Source organism: Taudactylus pleione, unplaced genomic scaffold, assembly GCF_031769625.1.
Source record: "Taudactylus pleione unplaced genomic scaffold, aTauple2 ptg000800l, whole genome shotgun sequence".
Classification (NCBI taxonomy): domain Eukaryota; kingdom Metazoa; phylum Chordata; class Amphibia; order Anura; family Myobatrachidae; genus Taudactylus; species Taudactylus pleione.
In genome coordinates this window covers 659,346-664,419 of record NW_028285202.1, presented here as the reverse complement: position 1 = coordinate 664,419, position 5,074 = coordinate 659,346, and positions in this window count along the sequence as shown.

The window sequence follows — 5,074 nt, the reverse complement described above, 5'->3', positions numbered from 1 at the left end:
AAGCGAAACCTTTCTGACTTGTCGCGTCTAATTGAATATGCCCCTCAGTGTACTAATGAGGATAACATGAAGCTGGGTGACTTTCCAAACAATTTACTGTATAAGAATAAAAACAGTTTATTTCCCCTGTTCTCAATTTGAGAACCTGATTAATGGAGAGTGGAGTATAGGGATCAGACTAGTGAGTATACATTCAAATGTGAACCTCCACCTAAATTGGATACTTCTATAGTTCACCTATCTAAGAGCACCACCATTTCCATTCTAATCACTGGTACCTTATGTCACGGACCACCGTGACGACTCTTCCCAGATACGACAATCTGAGAGTCGCCGCCATAACCTTACACCGGTACCTCAGCGGGTGTGGTTATTAACTCCGGTATCTGCCACCAGCAGAAGACCAATTTAATGCTAAAGTGTAAGGCAAGCTTCTGCTCTCACCTGTACACACAACTTATCAATATTTAAACATAGGTAACATGCCAAACATGAGGCGTTTGGGTCATAAAAACAAAGATTCCAAGAACTAAAATTAGTTTAGTTTAATTCAAGAAATATCTTCAAAGCTTATGTACAAAAATTACAAAGGAAATAAGGATGTTAAAAAAAGTCACAAACACAGTTAATCGCAATTTCAAGTAAACCAAAGAAAATATAAAATGGGAGAAAACAGACCATTCAGATCACGACGGATAGAACAGCTTTGGGGAATGAGGCTTTCCCAATGACGAACTTCGGTTTACTCTGTATATCACGTTAGCCTCTACCAGAATGAACACTGAACTACCAGAGTGTCACATCTTTATGCTGCTTTTCCAGCATCCCTCCTCACCCCCCCTCCCTGGGGTAATTTTAACCCTTCTCAACTCAGAGTGTATTGTTCCTCTAGTTGGACTACAGGGTTTCTCTGTCATTTGGGCAGGGGATATTTTATTATACCTTCAGTTCTGTTAGACGTGGAGCTCCAAGACTTCATTCAATAAATATACCCCTGGACTTAGGTGAGGGAATCCACACCTTTTGATGACTGTGTGGCTCTGGTATAAGTAGTCCTGCTTTGATCTCTGTTCAGGAACAGGACACAGTGCTCTTAATGACAGCTTATCAAGGGCCTGTCTAGATGTTGCACAAACATTTTTCTTTATGCCCTAAACATCCAGACAGTTTTAGGCTGGCCCAGGAAGACAGACCTTTCTATGACCCTATTTGCTCATCTTCAAAAGGGAATTAGTTCAGAGGAACTTTGTCACCTATCCACATTCAAAGGACATTACATATACATTTACAAAGGAAAGTTATGGATTTTGCTGACGCAATCATGTGCAGTTATGCCTATGCGGACGCAAATACGCTTTTTTCGCTACACCTTAAGGAAACCACGGATAGGACATTTGAGGGCACTTTCAGGACCATTTACACTGATGTAGGGTCAAAAAAAGGGGGGAGTTCTGCACTGGATAATATACATCGGGTATTCAGAAATACTCACAAAAAAACAACATGGACATGAACCCAATAGGTTTATAATTCCTAATATCAAGAGGTTGGTGGTGCACCCCAGGAGTAATAAATACTGAAATCCACTTGCACTTATACTATAAAGTAAAGCAGGATAGCCTAGAAGACTCCTTTGCGGGGGCACTCATGTATTAACATGTATTAAAACTTAACCTTTAAATAATATATGCACCTAAAAACACACATAAGCATTTGTACTTACAAAAAGACATATAATCATAAAGAAAATCTAAATCTAATGACTCCTTCCCTATAAATATCTATAGGTATGGAGAAAAAAAGTAGGCGAAAATATAAACAAATAATTTGTGGTATGCTTGTCACTAACATCCCTGATATACACAGGAATTTTGTTTGTTATCCATTATTCAATTAGACAAGACATATCCCACAACTCCGGCGTCAGGGGAGTGTATAATATATAGTAATCTTAATGAAACACAATAGCACAAGGTATACAAAAGATACCCAAAAATTGTATATATAGCTTTACACAATAGTTATTCTGTTTACACATCCATATTAGTGGTATCTCCTAACAAGTAGATGCAACACACTTGACCCAGCAGATAAATTCATAATCCACCTGGATCCTGTAAGTACCTTGTTGCTTAATTCACAAATGTACCTCTTAGTTTTGGTCTAAACGTTTCCTAGACAGCAAATTTAATCAATATATCAGTTATCCCTTATTAAGATCTTATGGGATCCTTTTATATATTGATACCTTCAAATTATATAATAGCAACTTGTACTGATCAATAAATCACTTAATTGATCTCTCTGTGATTCAAATACCACATGTCATCTTATTCACCTCTTGTGGGTGCATAAATATTCTTATATATGTTAATACATAAGAGTGCCCCGCAAAGGAGTCTTCTAGGCTATCCTGCTATGCAGTATAGTATAAGTGCAAGTGGATTTCACTGACTTAGGGACCTCAAGTTGATCCAGTTTATCTGCGTCTTGGTTCAGTAAGGCAGTGGGGGGAGCAAATCCTATTTACGAACTCTGGTGGAACATGTCCTCGAGATCTTTTGAGCATCTGGGACAAGCTGCCATTTATGTGGGGTTCCTGGGATCTAGAGTCCAAGAGGACTCAGGAGACCCTTCTAAACTCTGGGGAGGTTTTATTCACTCCCAAACCGGATAAGATTATTTCCCAGGCCACAAGCAGAAACACTTCATTCCTCCCTGATAATGGCCATAGTCTGAAGAGCCCCAGGTTTTGCTCCATTTGTCTCAGTGGGAAGGTGTGACTTGTCTGCTCCTTGGAAAGCATGGCAATGAGGAAAACAGGCATGAGCAGCTAAGATACCAACTCCCAATCCTTACAGGAAGGAAAAATTAACGATGAAAAATAAAAAATGCACTAAATTGTGTTACTAAAAATCAGCTGCAGAGAAATCCCGAGGGGATGGTGTGCTCTGGTATCCCCAATAATCCACATAGAGAATCACACTGATGGGACCTGCGCTAGTAAATTCCCTTGTGAACTAATATGGCAGAACAAAGCACGTCTACCGGTAAAATTATCTATATTTAATTTGTCATCCATCAAAACTATAATGCTATACAATGTAATATCATGACAAGTGTATATATAAAATTGATTCGAAAATTTTTTGAAGACACATTAAACTAATAAATTTTAAAACACAAATAATAGAAAAGAAAATGGCCATAAAAAAAGAAAAAAGTTGAAAATAAGTAATGTCCAGTAAGACCATAAATTGGAGCCCATAGAGTGTTTCTATAGGTAGAATCTTGTCTTCCCCCTGAGCTTTTCTACTAGACCCCTTTGTCTTCCTCCTCTGCAGAACTGAGGTTTGGGATTTTGCTTCAATTGGGGGAACACACTGTAAGACGTAGGCATGGTATACCCTGAGGTGTTTAACACAGTAGGCACAAATGCCGAAGGTTCAGTTGAGTACACAAAGTGTGTTATTTTGTTAGCATGCCACAAGGTACACAGAAGTGTTGGAACTGTTTGTGCAATTAGGTACACAGAAGTGTTGGCACTGGTTGAGCAGTGTGTAGCATGCAATAATATGGGTGTTTAATGAGAGGTACGGATGTGTCAGCACTCTGTAAGCACTGTGTAGTGTGCAGTGAGCGGCTTGGATGTGTTGGCACTGTGGGAACAGCATGTAGTGTGCAGTGAGATACACAGAGTATATTAAAATAACCTTGGAGCTCAAAACAGACAGCAAGTGTATCAGTACACACACACACACAGATAATAAATGCAAAAAGGTGGAATTTGCACACCCATATACCCTGGCATGGAGACCCCCACCAGACTTCACCAGGAATCCCTGCAAGAGGAAATGGACTTTACTCAATGAGGACACAGGTTGAAGCCCAGTGTAGCTGGCTCCCACTGTGAAAGCAACAGATTAGCTGGTCTGAGGACTCTGGCTGGAAACACTGTAGATGTAAATTTCGGGTATGGATATGGTGCTGTTAAGGAAGATGAACACCAGAGTTTAAACACTGGTAGAAAACTATACTGGAGAGTTCTGGAGCAGGAGCACCTATGTAGAACAAAATTGAAACTCAAGCACTGAGAGTGCACTGAGCATGTTCTTCTAGGGGCTGGCTGATTGATTCATTGGTGCTGGAGGTTAGTGTTAACACCTGAGAGAGGTGATATGTCATCTCTAGCCTCATGCTAAGTCCAGCTTGGTTCTATTAAGGATTCTAATTGGACTGTTCAGTGTTTGAGGCAGGCTATTTGTATCCAATATAAAGCCTAGTCCAAATAGCCTCTTCCTTGGAGAGGATTCTGACAGCTGCCATGACCTCTAGTCCTCCAAAAGTGTTTTCTTCCAGGAGTTTTATTTTATGTGGAAGGGTCTGACTCAAAGAATTCCTTCCAGGAGGATGATGTAGTGGTCAAAGGCTTTGATTATCTGGTTTCCTCATGTCTTTATGATGACTCCAACAGGAAGCTGAAGTGGACAATCTAACACATGCCATCCAGCAAACAATCAGGATTAAAAACAATGAGGTACCTGAGTTTCCGAACAGGTCATTGTATAAGAGGAATCAGTAACAAATAGTTTCTTTACCCTGTTCTGCTCAGTTTAAGGACCTGATTAATCATTAGTGAATTTTAGATTTCACACATATTACAGTCACTAGTAAGTATACGTTCAATGATAATCTCCACTTAAGTTGTATGCTCCTATAACTCATCTAAGACCACCACCATTCTGATTCCAAACAATGCTACCTTAAGGAATAGCAGGCATAGGAAATATGAGAACATCTTCAGTACCATTTGCACTGATGCAGGGGCCTTAAGTAAAGGTCCAGTTTAGCTCCTGCTTTTGTCAGTCATGCAATGGAGATGTGGTCGGAGCAAATGATGGAGGGTCTGGAATCTGTCAGACCAAAATCATATTTGCTAATTTTAAGTATCTGACAGAAGCCAACATTTATGTGGGTGTATTGGGAACTATCATTTTAGCCTCTGCAATTTTGGCATCCCTTGCATTCTCTGGGGAGGTCTTGTTCAGTCCCAAACTAGATAATTTATCTGGCC